The 21,575-nt window shown below is 42.0% G+C and overlaps 1 pseudogene; it reads right to left on the bottom strand.

Moving 5' to 3' along the window:
• Positions 1 to 407: 407 nt before the first annotated feature.
• On the bottom strand, positions 408 to 17,991 carry LOC145713813 (MYND-type zinc finger-containing chromatin reader ZMYND8-like; annotated as a pseudogene).
• Positions 17,992 to 21,575: the final 3,584 nt, after the last annotated feature.

A 21,575-nucleotide genomic window follows, 5' to 3' on the forward strand; every position in this document is an offset into this window, starting at 1 on the left:
AAGTTCCATAGGTATAGTGAGAGGTTCAGGAAAACTGCAAGAGGCTTCAGGATGAGCCAGTCGGAAGGCGGGATTATGAGTGGTTACGGAAAGTCTATGTATGATTGAGCCTCCACTTGACGACAGTGCACTCATTGAGAAGAAATAACCTGATGTCAACACCTTCCTCAAAGGAAGAAGGTGTGGAGATATCATACTAAAAAGTAAACAATGTCAAACACCTGTGAGAAATGTTTTCACCAACAATATGCTGTACGGGGGGAATTACACATTTTAATGTGATGAATGGAATTGTATCTGGAGGTGGGTATTGACTGATGAGTGAAAGCCTCTGAAAGGACATTTGTATGGGTCCCTTTGTCACCGGTCTGTATTGTTCTCTCCTATCTCTCAGGATGCAGCACGTTTTAGTCATCCTTCGAAGACGTGGCAGCCTCATGAAAACAATCTATTGCACCGTGTGAATTACATTTTGTCTTTCCTGGAGAATATCAGAAAAGGAATGTATCTAAGAACCATTCTACAAGACATGCTCACTACATAAATTAAGTCTGATAAAGTAATGAGCAGCTTGGGGGAAGAATAACACATTTGTCAGCTTTCTTGATTCCCCAGAATGCCAATGGCATCCAGAATTCGCGCTGAGCAGGAAGAGGAGGGGAAGGTGGGGAGGAAGAAAGAGACGGCTACTCTCCTGAAACCCTCATGAGAGAGAAGAGACCTTTGGCCTGGCAAGACTTCTCCCTAATTGTTTTTGTTTTTAGTTTATTCATTTATTTTGAGAGTAAAAAGAGAGAGAGAGAGAGAGAGAGAGAGAGAGAGAGAGAGAAAGAGAGAGAGAGGGAGGGAGGCAGGGAGGGAGAGGGAGAGAGAATCCCAAGCAGGCTCCTCACTTTCGGAGCAGAGCCAGATGTGGGGTCCAATCCCACAAGGGTGAGATCATGACCTGAGTGGAAATCAAGTGTCAGGTCCTTAAGTGACTGAGCCACCCAGGCGCCCCTCCCTAACTGATCCTTAACACCATTCCAGGGGACCACCTTCAAGGCTATATTTTCTGGGGTTTTACTAGAAATCCCCTATCATTCATTTTTGGGTTGCTTGAGAGTCCAGAAGTTTAAACAGAGAGGCTAGATCAAAACCCTGTCAGACCACAACTACTGACAGCTTGTTTCCCCAACTAACTTATGAAGAGTTGAGTGGTGGTGTAGGAAGAGCACAGCCCGTGGAGCAGGAAGTGTGATATGAGGATGTGGTTCACTGTGCACTGGACCTGGTTAATGTGGACTAACTCCCAGCCCTTGCCGAGACTCAGCTTTCTTGTTTATGAAAGGACAGTATTTCTCATACCTATCTCCCAGAATTATTGTGAGATATGCATGAGAAAGTGTGAGAGAGCCACTTGTTCAGGGTAAAGCAACAAACACTCATCAGAATTTATTTTGCTATAGGGGTGCCTGGGTGGCTCAGTCGGTTAAGCATCTGACTCTTGATTTCCGCTCAGGTCATAATCTCTTGTTTGTAGATCAAGTCCCATGTTGGGGTTCTGCACGGACAGTATGGAGCCTGCTAAGGCTTCTCTCTCTTTCTCTGCCTCTCTCCCACACGCATGTGCACACACACTCTTTCTCTCTCTAAAGAAATAAACATTGGGGCACCTGGGTGGCTCAGTCGGTTGAGCGTCCGACTTCGGCTCAGGTCATGATCTCACGGTCCGTGAGTTTGAGCCCCGTGTCGGGCTCTGTGCTGACAGCTCAGAGCCTGGAGCCTGCTTCCGATTCTGCGTCTCCCTCTCTCTCTGACCCTCCCCCGTTCATGCTCTGTCTCTGTCTCAGAAATAAACAAACATTTAAAAAAATACACATTTAAAAGTTTGTTTTAAAAAAATAAAAAATAAAAAATAAAATTTGCTATAAAGCAGAACAAAGATCTGACCAGGATACAGGCAAAATGTCCCCAGAAGAAATCAAAGAATTTAATTTAGATATTACTAGTGCTTCTTTTATCATTTTTATATCAGTCTCTCCTCTACTTAATGACAAATTGATGAATTTCTTTGTGTACTATATTCATTCTCTTTGCTGATCTTTAATTCACATTCTTCTATGTTTTTCCTTCACCCTTGGGGAAATGGTACCCTAACTTCTGTCACTCACTGTCATCTGACATCTGAGTGACTTTCTTTGATCCTTGATTTTCTAATACTATCAGTACAATGTAACTGATACACAGGATCTTGAGAAAGTCTATTAGTCATGATGATAAGTGCTTACTTTTCTAGGCCCAGCCCTGTGCTGATATTGCTTCTACTTACATCACAGAACTTAGTTACATTTGTCATATGTTTACGCGCTCATATTTATACATCCTTGGCCAAGCTCTGAACTTGTGGAGGCTCAATGGTCTTATTCCTTTTTTTTTTTCCAGCTGGAATATTTTTTATTTTTTTGAAAAAATATGAGATCTTTCAAGGGACTGTATTTTCCTGTTTGCCTTGGCTATTGGGAAGCTCACAGGCAAAATGAAAGCCCAACTTTGCTTACTCTAAAGGCTGAAACAGTATGTATTTCTGTGCATACACTTTCCCACACCTTACTATTCCACCTTCATCTTGTACAGACTTCTTTACTTTCATTTTGTTTTATGGTTATATATTCTTGTCAATCTGTTACAGATTCTTTCACCTTGCTTGGGAGATGGTTATTTGGGTTCTATCTTATTTTTTTGTCCCTCTCTTAGAATGGTCTCCTAAATGTATGATGAGTTCACTCTCTGAATCGGAGTCCAGGCCCAAATGTACTTTTGGGGATCCATCTCATCTTTTACCTCCAGTTTATCCTTTATGGGATGAGGCAAGGGTTTGTTTTTTTGTTATTTTTTATTTTAGAGACAGAGCAAGTGAGCAGGGGAGAGGGGCAGAGAGAGCGAGCGAGAGCAAGCATCTTAAGCAGGCTCCACACTCAGTGTGGAGCCCAACACGGGGCTCGATCCCACAACCCTGGGATCATGACCTGAGCTGAAATCAAGAGTTGGTCACTCTACCAAATGAGTCACCGGGGGACTCCAGAGGCTTTCACTTTTTCTGAAAAGTCCTTCTCAGGCTGAGGACTTCCCTTTTTTTTGAGCCTGGATCTGCTTCCTCACTGGTTGGTCAGGTGCTTTTTAGCTCTTCCTAAGTCTCCACTGGGTTTGCCGGTTGGAGCTTTATTTGACAGCAGATGGCTCTTTGCCCATCCGACTACCCTCTTTGTCTTCTGCATCTTCTGGCTCATTCTTGGACTTCTGCTCATTGTCACTATTACACTATTGCTACTATCTGACCTCTCAGAATCTTCTGAATCGCTGTGCTATATAGCCATGTAAACATCTGAGATTTCATTTATGTCCAGTTGTGTGAGATGACAGGAACAGGTGCCACCTGCTGTTGGACCGACTCACTCAGCTCCTCTAGGTCCATCTCGGCATTGCTTCAAACCAAGTTAAGATTCAGGGTGCTTTCTGTGGTGGACTTTTTATCTGTTTTTGTTGTGAGTGGCATTGATGCTTTAGGAGAGACAGTTTTGGACTGCCAGGTAAACTCTCTGGCTTGTGTCATGTTTGCCCAGGCTGGTGAAGCTGTGCTCTTGTCCAGGAAGTTCATGGACTCCTCACTGGCGATGAAGTGGCTTGATGTGGCCTTCTTCTCAGCATCTTGCTCCATGTCAGAGCCTGTGTGCACAGAAGAGTTTGTACTCATTGGGGAGTGTGGCATTTCTGACAAGGAGATCCTGCGGCCCGTGCCCCTGCTGAGCATGGGTTTGCTCATCAGGATCTTGGAGGGCACTGTCATGTCAAAGTTGAGCTTGACCTTCTCCTGCTTGTCTATCTTGGTGGTGCTGGTGCCAGGGTTGTTGGTGTCGAGCAGCATTTGGTTGGCTGTTGGGCCTGTAGGGTTTACATAAGGAAAAGTAATTAAAATCCCTAAAATTCCTGCAGATGTTCTCTGTGTACACTTCCATCTCTTGCATTTCACTGTTGAAGATGTTTTTTAAAAAAAGATTTTGGGGTGTCTGTGTGGCTCAGATGGTTAAGTGTGAGACTCTTGATCTTGGCTCAAGCAATGGTCTCCCTGTTCATGAGATCAAGCCCTGTTGGGCTCTGTTCTGATAGCACAGAGCCTGCTTGGGATTCTGTCTCTCTGCCCCTGTCCACTTGTGCGTGTTCTCTCTCTCGCTCTGTCTCAAAATAAATAAACTTTATACAAAAAATAAAAAGATTTTATTTTTAAGTAATCTGTACACCGAATGAGGGGCTCAAATTTATAACCCCAAGATCAAGAGTTGTTTGCTGTATCGACTGAGCCAGCCAGGTACCTCTGAAGATGCATTTTGTCTTTTTCACAGAAACAGGAATTTACTTAGACATGAGGTAGCAATTATTTGTTGGAACCCAGGCCCTGTCATGTTGTCCAAAGAAATGAGCATCAACGTATCCATCTCTCTCCCTCAGAGCTTTTGCAGGCCAGAATGGAACCCCTTCAGTTTTGCCCAGACCAAAAGATGTGGATTGCTACGAGGCTCATAAAACCAGTTATCTCATCTTTTGCAAGCAGCTAGATACCTACGGGACATACTTTGATTTCATTCATGACATACTCACAGATTTTGATGAGTACTTTTGCTATCTGCATCAGTTTGTGACTTCCTCCATTATAAATGATGCAATTGTGCAAAATCTACTTTGCCTTGGCCAGGAAAGCTGCTGTGCGGCCATACATTTTATTTTTAGCATTCTTTGCCAATGTACAAAGGTCCATAGGATGGAAAATGCTTTTCACATAGTCAAGATGCTGTTCCAAGGGAACAGGCTTCTGGAATGCATCTGTCCTTGGCTGTCTCATTTTCTGAATGGCAAATGTGAGCAGGTAGGGTGAATGTTGGATGGAGAGCATTGTCATGGCTTCACCCTGAGTCTCAATGTATTCTACTACTGTAATCTTCTCTCACACTCAGAAATTCTGCACAAAGTCTGTCCCCCTTGTCCTGATGTCAGTCTCAGACACTTGGCATGATAAGCCTGGGGACAGAGCTCACAGCAAAGGACTTGGCCTTCCTGCTGACAAACCCAGCAGCAGAAATCATTGTGTCCATCCTGTGGTACAACATCAACAGGGTCTGTGGTGAGTGGCTGCTTCATATACTAAAATGGACCATCTCTTAGTTCTGACTGTTCCTTACTGTTATTGTTCAGTTAGCCAGGTTTCTTTCTTTCTTTTTTTTTAATGTTTATTTTGGTGGGGGGAAAGAAGGAGAGAGAAAGGGAGAGAGAATCCCAAGCAGGTTCCATGTTGTCAGTGTAGAGCCTGATGTAGGGCTCTATCCCACTAACTGTGAGATCATGACCTGAGCCGAAATCAAGAGTTGGACACTTAACTGACTGAGCCACCCAGGCATTCCTGTCTTTTTTATAGTTTATTTAAGAGAGAGAGAGAGACAGAGTGGGAGGGGCAGGGAGAGAGAGGGAGAGAGAATCCAAAGCAGGCTCCACACTGACAGCACAGAGCCTGATGTGGGGTTAGAACTCACAAACCATGAGATCATGACTTGAGCCTAAGTCAGAGGTTCAGCCAACTGAGCTACCCAGGCGCCCCTCCTCTTTTTCTTTTCTTTGGGACTTGTTGATGTGTCTTCTGGCTAGTGGCCATTGGAAGAATGTGGAAGGCTGGGGAACTTTCTTTTCTGGGCTCTTCTCTTGGTGGAGCCAGGATTTTTGGAGCAAGTAGAGATATCCATGCCCTCTACCACCTCCTGTTCTGCTTTTATTTCCTCTTCGGCTGGGACAAAGCAGGCAGAGTTATCAGTAGCTAAGCTTTTTATGCAGGATTCTTAAAATGGCGTCTGGCAACACTGCCTCATTCCTGTATTAGAGAAATTATATTTTTGTTCACCCCCAACAGAGCCCTGAATATTTACAATGGGTTTGGCAAAATCTGCTTTCAGAGGCCAAAAGAACAGCGTCGCAATGGATAAGCTAATTTACTGTTACAGGTATGAGAGTTGGCCTCGGAACTTCTCTAGTGCTGAGTGGGGAGTTTCAAGGTGAATGCTTTTTAGCTCAAGTGGAGAAAGGAGGGCATGGTGTCCAAGGCTGTGCCAGGGCAAGGACGGGTGGTTGGCTCCCCACCGGATGGTAGGTAGGTAATTCTGATGAAGAGGGACAACCTGGCAGGGAGGCCAGCTACAGTGTCTTATTCTTTTTATATCCTTCCTTATACTAGCTCAGCCTTCTGAACAAAGAATGCACCTAGAAATTTCCTGGAGAAATGGCCTTGAGACTAGATAGACCAAGAAGGTATCAGAGCTTGGAGGTCACCTTGGCAAAAGAAGTGAAGGAATCCAGGGTTCCAGAGGGAAGGCTGTAGAGAGCCATCAGGATGTCAGACGGGATGCTGGACCTTCTCAGTGCATCCTGTCACAAGGAGGGGCAGGATGAGAGTATGTCTCGTTACTGGCAATGCTAATCTTGATCCCTCCATTAAGGTGGTGTCTGTCAGGTCTCTTTACTGTGAAGTTACCATTTTCCCCTTTTTACTAATATGTATCTTGTGTGGAGGTACTTTGAGACTAGGCAAATATCGTGTTTACTGTCATACTTTGTCCTATTAATTTTAACATCCAATAAGGATTATCTGGGATTGACCAAGAAGTGGATATTTTCTACTTTCATCATTCCTGAGCCAATTATTAATTAGAATTCTACTCTGAGAAAGAGCTGTCCCCTCCTCACTCTTCAGCTTATGGTTTGGTTTCAAAGAAGATGAAACCTCAGAATTCATCAAACATGTTAGGACAATTTACGAAAATACTGTATCAAATGCTTTCTCATAATTCACTCTGATTTCCATACATATGGCAGTGTGTGTGGCAGGGGGTGGTATATATGTGGACCTTGCACGTATAGGTCCGTTTGAAGTCATGACTGACAAAGAATAAATTGTCACAGGTTTGGCAGATCCAAGGGGAAGTACAAGCCAGCAATGCAGGCCTTCTGTTGGGTCACATCATATAACATAATGGGAGACACAAGTCCAGCATAGTATATCCCAACACAGTCAGCAGGCAAAATTGAGAGAAAAAAAAAACAACAGCACTTTAGAAAAAAATAAATTGTTGGGCCTCAGAAAACTGTTAGTTGAATTCATTTTTTATTTCATCTCTAAAGTAATGAATGACAACTAATTTAAGCTTTTCTTCTCAAAGTACCCCTATTCTGAGAGTGTGAATTCTTTTCACAGAATCACACTCTAATTGTCTAGGACAGAGTCTTAAATGACCTCCATATTTCAGATGAGCTATCTTTGCTTCATTGAAAAGAGTGGCATCATGGGACCTGGTCTACACCTTTGATAGTTAAGAAACAAAAATACACACTTATGGTACAAATTGCCTTAGTGTAAAGCCTGAGAGAATATGGGATCTGAGCCAGAGAACTTTCTCACATTTCTGCCGCAAAAGGGTAACAAAATCACATGAAAATCTTTCCCTGGCCAAGATCACACAGTACATTAAAAGATTTTGCTACCCTGCAATTTTCCCAAAGGCACTAGTCCTTCTCAAAATATTTATTCGAAGTGCTTTGAACTTTCTCTAACAGGTGAACACACAGCAGCAGAAATTGTGGATTGGCTACTCAGAAGCCATTTACAACCCCTTCTCCCTTGCCTTCCTTTACTAAAGAAACTGGAAAGCTAAATTAGCTGCTGGTTTGCTTCTCTTTCAGCCAGTGGCCAGAGGAGAGGCAATTCTGGAGATCAATGAGATGTATATAAAGTCTTCAAAAGAAGAGAGCAAGGGAAAAGGTTTGGGAGTAAAAAGATTTTGGTTCTTCTTCCTGCTTCATGGCTGAAATATGAGCAAAGGATCATGGAGTAGGAACACAGAATGAGACATGATTCCTTGAAGACACCCTATTACACAAGCTGCCTCCTGACAGGTTAGCTGATAAAAATATTCCCCAGTGCATTTCAAGCACTGTTGCTGGGATTTCTTTTAAGATATCTCCTCACATAAGAAGGTGTTTTTTGGGGGGGGGCACCTGGGTGGCTCAGTTAGTTGAGCATCCGACTTCGGCTCAGGTCATGATCTCACAGTTCGTGAGTTCAAGCCCCACATCAGGCTCTCTGCTGTCAGTGCAGAGTCCACTTCAGATCCTCTGTCCCTGTGCCTCTCTCTCTCTCTCACTCTCTCTCTCTCTCTCTCTCTCTCAGCATCTCCCCTGCTTGTGCTCTTTCAAAGAAAGGTGTTTTGGGGAGGCTAAATTAAAAAAAAAATTGAACAACTTAATTGCTGATACAACTAATGTTCAAATTTCATCAGCATAGAGGATTCAAACTCAGATTGCTTTGGGCAAATATTTTTGTATATATTACTTCACAAATATCTATTCCATATACAAGGAATAAAAGCAGTCACAGAAAATAAAGGACTGACTGGGGCTAACCCAGTTGGTTAAGCCTCTGACTCTTGATTTCTGCTCAGGTCGTGACCTCACAGTTGTTGGGATCAAGCCCTGCACTGGGCTCTGTGCTGACAGCATGGAGCCTGCTTGGGATTCTCTCTCTCTCCTCCCCTTGCTACCCACCCCCCCACCCCAAAGTAAATAAATAAAGTTAAAAAACAAGAAAAGAACTGATTTAATAAAAGTAAAAGGTAGCAACATTTGATCAGGTAAATGTTTTGCATTCTACAAGAATATTTGAGTTACTTTTTAATAGGTAAACTAAAATGATCTCTGATTTAGCCAATCAATTTGGTGAGGCACAGTAGCTACCAGAATAGGTTCTCAGGTGTCCTTCTTTATTTTTTAAAGAATTTTTTACTGAATTTTGTTTTCACTTTTCAATGAGCGGTGTTGGCATTACAAATGAACCATATATAAATGAACCACTGACAATACATATAATTACTCAAACATTAAAAAATGAAAGTTTCACATCATTGTCAATTAGCTATGCACACTTTTGAAACGGAGGTAAAATGGAATATACTGGTTAAGAATAAATTGATGAATGTTCCTGTGATTATGAGAGAGGGAAGGGAATACAAATCTGACAAAAACTATCAAAATTGCAAAAGCGCATATCCTTGGAATCAACAATTTTACATTTAGGAATTTATTCTGAAGTTATACTTGTATGCATTCTTGGAAAATCATACATGTACAGGACTATTCTTTTTTTTAATGTTTATTTTTGAGAGAGGGAGGGAGAGAGAGAAAGAGCAAGCAGGGGAGGGGCAGAGAGAGAAGGCCTGACATGGAGCTTGAGTTCACAAACCATAAGATCTTGACCCCAGGTGAAGTTGGATGCTTAACCAAATGAGCCACCAAGACACCCCTCTTTTTTTTTTTAAAGTAGTCTTCATGCCCATTGCAGAGCCCTTTGTGGGGCCTGAACTCATGACCCTGAGAGCAAGATCTGAGTTGAGATCAAGAGTTGGATGCTTAACCAACTGAGCCATGCAGGTGCCCCTCCACAAGATTATTGCTGTAGCATAGTTTATAATAGCAACCTGGAGACAAATGTTCATTAATAGGGGATTGGATCTGTAAATTACTGTGCATTCATAGAAGAAAATATCATTGAAAAGAATAAGTCATCATGTACTTATATGAAGCAATCTCCAACTTGTTTTAGGTAAAAAAAGGAAAAAGCAGGAAAAAGAAAGGATGGGCACTATATGGATATACCATACACGGGATATACCATACATACCATAAAATATGCATATATATATTTCCCCCTGATATAGATAGAACTGTGGAAGAAAGTGACATTTGCTGCTCTTGGTGACTTTGAATGATGTGTGGGTAATGTGACTAGAGACAGGGTAGGAGAAAAAATGTGAACCTATTTTTTTGAATTATAAGTAAATGTGTAAGCTATTACTTATCTTACAAAATATATGTTAGTGAAAATCTCAAATATTCTTTTCAAAAGAAGTGAGCATGTATAAGCTCATTCTGCTCTCTCCTGTATGCAATGAATCACATCATACCGTCAAAGGAAAAATTTTAAATGCTTCAACAAATATATAAAGTCCTTCAGCTTTATTAATACAACAAATTGCTTCCTGGTGGATCTATGCTAATTCAGTGTTACAAGCAGTGTGAAAATGATTTTACTTAATGACACTTTTTACTTTTTGAATCTTTTACAAAATGGACAATTCTGTGTCAAGAAAGAGCTTATATAATAGGTCCACTTTTCAGTCATGAATACAGAATGTTGATCCAATTAATTGAGCCACCAAGTGATTTCTTCAATACATTTTGATGACCAGCAAAGTGCAAGTACCCAACAAAATTTATTTATTTTTTAAAGTTTATTTTTTTATTTTGAGAAGGAGAGAGAGAGTGCAAGCAGGGGAGGGGCAGAAAAAGAGAGGGAGACAGAGAATCCCAAGCAGGCTCCACACTGTCAGCGCAGAGCCTGACGCAGGGCTTGAACCCCTGAAAGTGAGATCATGACATGAGCTGAAACCAAGAGTCAGATGCTTAACTGACCGAGGCACCCAGGGGCCCCACCACCAAAATTTATGCTTAACTTTGCCAGCAATTTAATAAAAGCTCTCATGGGCATGTAATCTATAAAAGATACAAATGGCAGGATTAAAATATAAAAATGTGCAAAATTTCCATAACAGAAAAAGTCCTACTATGTTTCCTTCCACATGAGAGTTTCTTCTTAAATGATTTGAGGTGTGTTCCCTCACAGAACTTATAAAATGTACCCTTGTCCAAACTTATCATGTAAATCCTTTGCTCATGTAAAGAAAGAACAACGTAAGAGAAATGCACACTCCCACGTGAACCAGAGACACCATACTCTTTGAATATCCTCCAGAGTGAGCTTTCTGGTTTGAGACCTTCAAGGACTTTATTATTTTTTTAAAGCTTATTTATTTATTGAGAGAGAGAGAGAGAGAGAGAGAGAGGGAGGGAGAGGGAAAGAGAAGGCAAGTGGGGAGGGGCAGAAAGAGAGGGAGGGAGAGAAAGAATCCCAAGCAGGCTCCGCACCATCAGCGCAAAGCCTGATACGGGGCTTGAACCTACGAACCTTGAGATCATGACCTGAGCTGAAGTCAGTCACTTAACAGAGTGAGCCACCCAGGCGCCCCTCAAGGACTTCATTAACAAGCTTCACTCATTAAAAATACATGTTATCCTTGGCTCCATTTATAGAACCTAGTTATGCTCATCAAGGATGAAATCCTCAAGTATTCTTTAGTCAGCTACCCTCAATTGCCCATCCCTTCTATTCACAAAACCCAGTGTGTCAACAACTCCAGAGGCACATGGTGAATGTTCAGTAAATACTGAATGGGTGAGGAATGAGCAAACGGATAATAACACACTATATTTTTATAATACTTCACTGTTCCTAAAATGTGTTTGCATAATTACTCCATTTACTCTTCATGATACTTATGTAAAAAGGCAGGGATGTGGTGCCTGGCTAGCTCAGTCAGAAGAGCATGTGCCTCTTGATCTCGGGGTTGTGAGTTTGAACCCCAAGTTGGGTATAGAGATTACTTAAATACATACATACATATATACATACACTTAAAAAAAAAAGGCAAGACTTTTAGGTCATGTTTTACACATGATGAACTTGAGGCCCTAAGAGGTGTAAATGACTTATTCAATGTGACAGGAGTGACACAACTAAAATGCTACCAAAGCCCCATAACATGCCATTGCCACTTCAATGATCGTAGAGCATCAGTAATGGCATCCATCAGAAGCAGCAAACGGCGGCAGCGGCCCCTTGACTCCTCCATCTCTGGATATTAGTGCTTCGGCTTCCACTTTGGCTCTTAGGTTAGATATATAAAACAGCAAATGCTTTGCTTGGAACGCTCTTTGCTGTTAACATTCCTGACATCACACTCAGCTACCTGAGAGGCCAAAACATTCTCTCCAGCTTTGAGAGAATCCTTGCAGCCACATCTGAGTTCTGAAATGTTGGTATGAAGCCAACGAGCTATAATCTTAAACCCAATTCCAATACTGATAGAAATGATAGGATCATTCCCTGATAGGATGAAACCCTGTCATAAACTGATTATTTCTTTTTAATGTTTCTTTATTTCTGAGAGAGACAGAGCACGAGTGGGGGAGGTGCAGAGGGAGAGGGAGACACAGAATCTGAGGCAGGCTCCAGGCTCTGAGCTGTCAGCACAGAGCCTGACGCGGGGCCTGAACCCACGGACTGCGAGATCATGACCTGAGCCAAAGTCAGATGCTCAACCGACTGAGCCACCCAGGCGCCCCATAAACTGATTATTCTATTGGGAGGTATTAACATTAAGGTCTGCCCTCTGAGGAAGAACAATTCCCTTTGTTCTTTAATAGGTACCACTTTCTTCCCACTGGATATTGGTATTGCCCCCCAGTGTTATGAAATCTTGCAGAAATCACCAAGGATCATCATGAGTGCCAGCATTAATGTCAGCCACGGTTGGCAACAAAGCCAGCATCTGGGAATTTGCAGAAAGGGAGCAGCCCACTCAGGAAAATCAGGCAGAGTACTGTGATGTGCCTGTCAAAATTCACATCAAGACTGATGGCATTCAATAAGAAATGAAGGAAACCTAAGGGTGGGGGCATCATTAATCAGAAGAGTTAACAGATTGCCTCCCTAAACCCTCATTGTCAGTGTTGCCAGAAAATACACATATCATACAGGAAACACTGATAAAAATGATCCAATACCCTTGTCTCAATATGTCTATAATATATCATGAAGCCAGAAAATGTGAAAGTTAACCCAAAAGTTATTACAGGGGAAAAACTCTACTCAGACTACTAAGTGGAATGACAAAATGATCTATGTGACAATGAAACAGAAAGGACTAACCTCACAGGGGAAGACTGATGACAGGATTCCTTGGAAATATGTCTCTTTTATACAAATTAATACATAGAGCTTCATAAAATGTTTTATTTGTCTTACATGCATATGTTACAAAATTATATTTTGTTTCTTGCTTTTCTGACCTGTTACCACCATAACATTTATCCTACACCAGTTCCATGCTCTGCTGAATCTATGAAATATCGAACTTCTCTGCAAAGGAGCGCTCATGAAAAAGAAATTTGAAATACGAAATTCTGAATTAAGTAATGCAAAATTAAGTCCTTTTTCTTCCTGTGAAAGAGTGACATGGTTTATTACCTTATCCAAAACTTGTAATATGTTTTTAAGGTGTTCAGTTCAAAAAACCAAGGAAAAAAAGTGAAGAATAGAAAGAAAATAGAGAACTGGAGATCAGAAAATCTATGGTAAAGTTAGAATATATTTCCAAATAGAAAAGCAGGACAAAAGAGTTTTAAAGCACCTTGGATAAAGGTCTTATATCTGGGGCTCCTGAGTGGCTCAGTCATTTAAGCGCCTTTTGATTTCAGTTCAGGTCATGATTTCACAGTTTGTGAGTTTGAGCCCTGCTTTGGGCTCTGCACTGTCAGTGTGTAACCTGCTTGGGATGGATTGATTCATTCATTCATTCATTCATTCTCTCTCTCAACACAAATAAATACACTTTAAAAAAAAAGGATCTTGCAACTGTATTCATGTAAGATAATTTTATCCTAAGTGAAAATAATATGTTTACTACGGAATCTAGCTTACTATATCAGGGTTAGTGAAATGGCATGTAGCTATACCATGAATTCACATATAAATGGTACCCAATAGAATAATTAAGAACTGACCATGAGTTCCTGTCTTCCTTCCTTTTTCCCTTCCTCATCTCTTCCTTTTTCTTTCTTTTTTTTTTTTTTTTTTTGAGAGAGAGAGCGGGAGGGGGGGGGGGGTCCCAAATGAGTCAGGGGCAGAGAGAGAGAGAATCCCAGGAGGGGCAGAGACAGAGAGAAAGGGAGAGGGAGAGAGAGGGAGAGGGAGAGGGAGAGGGAGAGGAGGGAGAGGAGGGAGAGAGAGAGAGAGAGAGAGAGAGACAGAGACAGACAGGGAGAGAGAGAGGGAGAGACGGGGAGAGGGAGAGAGAAGGGGAGAGAGAGAAGGGGAGGGAGGGGAGAGAGAGGGGGGGGAGGGAGAGAGAGAGAAGCAGGGTCACCCCAAGTGAGGCTTGTGGTCACCTGAAGTGGGGCTCAAACTCACAAACCATGGGATCATAACCTGAGCCAAAGTCAGACGCTTAGTGACTGAGCCACTCAGGTGCTCTCCTCCTTTTTTTTTTTAATATTTATTTTTGAGAGAGAGAGAGCAAGCGAGTGAGCATGAGCAGGGGAGGGACAGAGAAGAATCTGAAGCAGGCTCCAGGCTCTGAGCTGTCAGCACAGAGCCTGACTTAGGGCTTGAACCCACCAACTGTGTGATCATAACCTGAGCCGAAGTCAAATGCTCAACTGACTGAGCCACCCAGGTACCCCCCTTTCCTTTTTTAAAGTTTATTTATTAGAGAGAGAGAGAGAGAGAGAGAACGAACGCATGCGTGCCTCGGGGGTGGGGGTGGTGAGGTGCAGAAAAAGGGAGAGAGAATCCCAAGCAGGCTCCACACTGTTAGTACACAGCCTGATGTGGGGCTCGAAACCATGAACCATGAACCATGAGATCATGACCTGAGCCAAAATCAAGAGTGGGACGCTTAACCTACTGAGCCACCCAGGTGCCCCTTTTCTTTTTAAATCCCCACTTAAAAGTACACTCTAGACTAGTGTGCATACCATGATTTGTGCAAGCAGTTTTTGGCAAACCTGAATGAACTAGCAATCCAAATCCAATTTATTTATTAAAAAAAATTTTTTTTAATGTTTATTTTTGAGAGAAAGAGACACAGAGACAGAGTCCGAGTGGGGAAGGTGCAGAGAGAGAGGAAGACACAGAGTCTGAAGCAGGCTCCAGGCTCTGAGCTGGCAGCACAGAGCCCCACACGGGGCTTGAACTCGTGGACTGTGAGATCCTGAGCTGAAGTCAGATGCTTAATCTACTGAGCAACCCAGGCGTCCCTTTTTGCTTTAAATCTCTACGTAAAAGTACAGTCTAGACTACCGTGCATACCATAATTTGTACAAGTAGTTTTTGGCAAGCCTGAATGAACTACCAATCCAAATCCAAGTTATTTTAGTAGTGTTTTGTCACTTCTTCATGCCATGACACCCTCCGGGAATGTGCTTTGACAGGACCAGTGCTTGATCAAATTCTGAGCAGAGAGAAGCACAAACATATGCAGCATGTGAATGCTCTAATGCAGCTAGATGCAAGATGCTATGGGATGAAAGAAAGGAGGTAACTGTTTGAACCTGGGGCAATGTGGGTAACTTCCTATAGGAGGTAATATATGCATGAAATGGTAAATAGGAATTTGCCATAGAGAAGATGGGTAGGCAAGATATTCTATATGAAGGGAAGTAGAGAAAAATGTGGTTAATCCAGTCAAGAACAACAAGAGATTAGTTGGTTTAGGAAATATTTTGTGAAACCTTACTTTAACATGTGAAGACCCTATAGTCAGGGTCTAATCCTACTTACTTGGTCCTTGCTTGAATTAAGTGAGCTATATACAAGCTCATGTGAGATCACATTCAAATAATGCCATACTTAGCTCGAAATGACAACAATGCTGGTGACCATCTCATAATATTGTTCTCATGGTGGTCTCAATGTGAGGGTGGCCTAGATTCTCCTCAAGGTGATCAAGCAAGACCCTGGCAATGTTAGCAGATCATAATAACAAGATGTTGGGGAAATATCCTGAAAATTAGCATCTGTAAGCTGTATGTGCTCTAATTTGTGAGATTTCTCAGGAATCTGAAACTACGCTCTCAGTTAAAATACCGAATAATTTGTGTAGGATATTATTTGAAGCATTCAAATATTTCCTTGCACATCCAATGATATTGATGAAAACTGTTAGCCACTGGAGCACCTGGGTGACTCTGTCGGTTTAGCGTCCAACTCTTGATTTTGGCTCAGGTCATGATCTCACAGTTCGTGTGTTCGAGCCCCACATGGGGCTCTGAGCTGACAGTATGGGGCCTGCTTGGGATTCTCTCTCTCTCCCTTTCTGCCCCTCCCCTGCTCATGCTCTCTCACTCTCCCAAAATAAATAAGTAAACTTAAGAAAAATTAAAAAAAGAAACTGTTAGCCATTTAGGCTGTTTTCTTTTAGCAGTAAGGAAGACATATTCTTCACATTCATATTTGATGTTTTCTTTTCCCCAGACTACTGGCATCTTCATATAAATACAGTTCCCAGGTTGCATGTACTATGAGTTTATTTGTTGTCTAAATGCATTTTTATATAGCATTGGTTGCCTGAATTATATTTTTCTATAAATACAGACTGGAATTCTATTCACAGAACAGGTGTGTAAGTATGCAAATTGTTTTAAAAAAGGACTTATTTCTGTATTTTCTTTACATTATTGGTCCGAAACTTGAAAACTATACATGCAGAAGTAACCTGAAATTATCTTCATGGAATGGAATTCAAATGCATTAAGTTGTGGAATTTTATAGTCTCAAGTCACCTTAGAAATGATTTCAGTCACCTCACATTGAAAATAGGAGACTTGGGTCAAATGAGATCATGACTTGTGTCTGATTCCTCAATTTTTGTAAAAATCTTGGAATTAGAATATTAGTTTCTAGATTCCCAGCACTGTGCTCCTAACCCCTGCTCTATTGTGGATGCCCCTACTTGACTACCTTTTCTTTAAATATAAGAGGCTTTAGGGGTGCCTGGGTGGCTCAGTCGGTTAAGCATCCAACTTCAGCTCAAGTCATGATCTTGCAGTTCGTGAGTTTGAGCCCCGCATCAGGCTCTGTGCTGACAGCTCAGAGCCTAGAGCCTGCTTCGGATTCTGTGTCTCCCTCTCTCTCTGCCCCTCCTCCACTCACACTCTGTCTCTCTCTCAAAAATAAACAAACGTTAAAAAAAATTTTAAATGTAAGAGGCTTTGAGGGACCCTCAAAGATCATTTGGTGTCCCTGTTCTTTGAGTGGAGAGGACTATTATGTTCTGCACAGACTCGAAACTATTAATTTCTGGAAAAACTGACATATAGTAAATGAGAGTATTACTCAAATGTCATCCCCAAATTATCATCTTTCTCTTTAAATAGATGAAAGTGAGCTTCATTCTTAAATGGGATATTATTATATCTTGACACAACATTCTTTTATATTATAGAAAAATTCAATGGAAAATGGGATAAAATTTGTCAGCAAAAATGCATTCTAAAATAGAGAAAGTGGGGCACCTGGATGGCTTAGTCGGTAGAGCATCTGTGTGTTGATCCTGGGGTTGTGAGTTTGAGCCGCAGGTTGAGTGTAGAGATTATTTTAAAAAAATAAATTAAAACAAAAAAAAAGAAATCTCATTTTATCTTTGAAAGAGCAGTATCACAAAAAGATGCTTATGGGGGCACCTGGGTCTGTCAAGGGTCAGTCTGTCAAGGGTCAACTTCAGTTCAGGTCATGATCTCAGTTTCTGAGTTCGAGCCCCATGTGGGATTCTCTGCTGTCAGTGCAGAGCCCACTTCAGATTCTCTGTGCCCTTCTCTCTCTGACCCTCTCCCGCTTATGCCCTCTCTCTCTCAAAAACAAATAAACATTAAAAAAAATAAAAAGATCCTTATGAATTGTCTCAACTGTCAAAGATTCATTTCGTCCAAATGAATGGATTTTTGCTGCGAAAGATCAGCCTGGATAGATTTCTGCAAAAAAAGAAGCAGACTACTCAGAGATCTGGTGGCATCAGTTCCCTCCCAGTTTGCAAGTCAACTCACAGAAGCACCAGGAAAAATTTCACCTACAAAATCAGTCATTCACTAGGTAATCCCAGAGTCCACTTGAACTAGATTTGCTCAATTGCCCATAGGTGGCACTGCCACATTATTCGACAAGTATCCCCTGAGACCATATTCTGAGCGGAGCCCTGTGCAACGGATGTACTTTACTTTCACACATTGGGCCTCAGACTCTACCATCATGCTGTCGTGGGCCACCCTCCCCTACATCTCTGAGAGAGGACTTTAGAAGCAGAATGTCTGGATTCCGATCCCTGCTCTGGCACATGCTAGCTGGGCAACTCCGCTCTAATCCTCAGTTTCTTTATCTGGAAAATGCAAACAAGAATACCCCATTCAGAAAATTTTAAGGAAGGTCACATAAAATATTACCTGAAAAATACCTAAGCCAACTATCCAAAATATAATGTGCAGCTGGAAATTTTCAGCCACCAAATAATGTGATTCACTTTGGTTAAAATAAAACCATAAACCAAATATTTCAGTAGTATTGAACAAGAAAACTTGATACAAGTGCTTTTGGGAATGCAGGATGCCAGCTTGTCTGTTAATCTTTGTTTAGAAGTTAATAGAGAAAGTTGGAATATATTTACAAATTAATTATCATTAAGGCTCAAGGCATAAAAGCCTGAGTTTTGTACTGATTTAACTTTATATATTATTTATCCTGTCATCAGGTTGATTTGGGGGCGAATCTGTTGTAACTGAAAGAACCTCTCTTATAACATTCTATTTTCATTTGCAAGGTTTTATTTTTATCTCTAGAGCAATATAATCCTTAACCTCAAGACTATAATTACTATAAGAGGCTTGCCGTCTCTGTTTTCTATAGAAAAATGCTGTCTGCTGGAGTATTTACTATAGGAAATTGGATTTACTTACCAAAATTGTAAAGCACACACTAGCCTTGTGATGTTTGGCTCAATATCCATTTGTCCTTGCTAAATGTCATAACACATCTACTGTATATGTGATATAGATTTACTTGTCCACAAAAAAAGCTTTTGAATTTTAAATTTCTCCTTTTATGCCTGTCCGCAACAAATAAATTCGTGACTCTAACAAGTTCGTTTTTAAACAAAACAGAGATTCTTTCTTTACAATGGTAAGTATGAAAACAGTGTTGACTATGATTAGTTATACTTTCATTACTTATGCTCTCTCCCACCATTTGACAACTACTCTAAGCCCAACAGAATTATGGAAGTGGAGCCCTATGTCTTCTCTTAGGGGAAAACAGAGTTGAACACACCAGGGTTCAGGATCAAGTTAACTGTTCTGCTGCCACCTGGGCTTTTGTCTTCATCCTTGCCTCTACCTTCCTACAACAATTGCCTGCAAGTGCTGAGGCCCCTCTTGGAATTTAGGGCCATGTCGGCCCTTGCTATTTCCTTCACTAAATACTGGTGTCCTGGAAAGAAACCCAAGCTTATGGCCACCTGCTGCGAGTTCTCCCCCAAGTCCCATTGTCTGCTGGTCTGTCTACATGTCTGAACAAAGCCTTGCACAAGATTCCCTGGGCGCTCCTGCCAAAGAAATGACAACCAGACACTGGCTTTTGTTATATTGTGCCTTGATTACATCCCACAGTGAATAAAAGTAAATGCACGATCCTGCAGTTTAAATCAGGGACCTGGTGTTGCCTTTCCCTTGAAGCGTAAGGATCATCCTAGCTCATCAAGACAGAAGGTGTCAGTCCAGTAACTGACCAGCCTCGGGAGCAGAAAGGTAAAGAGAAACTCAGTTGGTGAACTTGCTGTTTCCTTTTATCCTCACTCTTGGGAAGAACCAGGGTTCAACTGTGACATGAATAAACCTTAGTTAAAGAGCAAACACAGCCTAATAAATACAGAGATCTGACTTCAGTGTCCTACTTCAGCAAATGAAGGCTAAATTACTGACACACTAAGTTCCCATCACTAGTGTTAGAGGTGAATTTCTGTTTTCCCCTAAATCGTACTTTGCGAAGAAACTTTATAGTTCTAATATATTTATGGAAAATGAACATAACTTACTCATTTTTGAGCACAATATCATAATCAGGACACGGAAAAGAATCACCTTAGCTATTGAAGGACAAACTGGAAACTAATCTATGAATTGACTCTTGGCGTCACCGCCGTACCCCGACTGGCTCCTGGCGGCCTGAGCGCTCTTGGCCTCAGTTCCCACAAGTCACATAACCTCTTCGGGCCTCAGTCAACCCATCTGTAAAATGGCACTTTAAAACTAGTTTTCTTAAGGGACTAAAAAGCGGAAACACGCGTGAAGGGCCCTTCAGGTGCCAGGTGCTGAGTAAACCGTGCGTGAAGTCACAGACCACAGGGCTGTCACACACCTGCCCTCCGTGCGTCACACCCACGTGTCACACTCTCCACGTCTTAAGTTCTGAGGCTCCAAACGCGCTCTTCCACCTTCTGCGGTCGGCGGCCCCAGATCTCATCACCCGTCTCGTCCCTGCTTCTTACTGGACACTCTGTCGGCGCACCTGGGTTTGCACACGGGTCTTACCCCCAGGGCAGAGGAAGCTGCGGACTCAGCAAGCAGAAGCGATGCCCCTTCGAGCTGCTGAGGCTCCCAGCTCCTCTGGGTCTCACTCCTAGGCCAGTCCACTTCCCTGACAGTCAGCCTTTGAGTAGCTCGGGGGGGGGGGGGGGGGGAAGAAAAAAAGAAATTCCTGCACTCTTTCTGTTGGTTTCGCTTTTTTGTTTTGGCTTTAACAATGTTGACTTTTACCCCAATCCTATGCTCTGGGAAAACCGCAATGATTAAAGGAACTTCTCTTACCCATTTGTGTTCAAGTTGTGAAAGGTGAAATGAAACGGGTTCACTTATAAATGAGTTTTAAAATGGAGCCGGGAGGCCATTAAGGAGGTGGGCCTTCTGCACGTCCTCACTGGCAGAAGCATGAACTTGTGATCTGGACCAGACCCAACTACTTCAAGCAAATTGGTACAGTAATGCCATTTGCTTAGTGATAGCCTTAGCAACCAGTTATGTTTAGCCAAGATTAGTTTTCTGCTGCCAGTTAACAATCAAAATTCTTCGTAAACAACTTACATCAGCGTTTTTTTGTTTTTTGTCTTTAGAAACCTCTGACTTTTGCTCCCTAGTGGGACACAATTTGGGCTGCTGCTCAAACCTGTGCACCCTGAATTGCAATCCTTCCATCCCAAATAAACTCTTTTGCTCAATTATTCCCTCCTGACAATTTTAGGTTGACAAAGGAAATGGCTTACTAAAAAGAAACACTCTTCTCCATAGGACTTAGAAAAGACTCAAATGCTCGCCTTGTTTACCTAAGATGAGGCCAGACACACACCCTCCCAATTCTCATTCTTAGTCTCATAAAAGATTATCTGTTCTGCTTGTTTCTACAGATCAATGGGAACAAAATGCTTACAAAAAAAATTTTTTTTTGAGGTTTATTTATTTTTACAGAGAAAGAGAGAGAGAGAGAGCAGGGGAGGAGCAGAGAGAGAGAGGGAGAGAGAATCCCAAGCAGGCTCCACAGCATCAGCACAGAGCCCAATGTGGGGCTGGAACCATGAGACATGGAACCATGAGACATGACCCGAGCTAAAACCACCAAGAGTTGGGTGTTTAACACACTGAGCCACCCAGGCTCCTTGAACAAAATGCTTTTTAACCAAACTTCAGTTAAGTTTCTTTACCCTCCCCCCCCCCCCCCCCACACACACACACACTGGTCCCTGAACTTTGAGCTATCTCTGACTGAGTCAACATATCTGTGAATACAAGGGGCT

This window comes from Panthera onca, chromosome X (genome assembly GCF_046562875.1).
Source record: "Panthera onca isolate mPanOnc1 chromosome X, mPanOnc1 haplotype 2, whole genome shotgun sequence".
Taxonomy (NCBI): Eukaryota; Metazoa; Chordata; class Mammalia; order Carnivora; family Felidae; genus Panthera; species Panthera onca.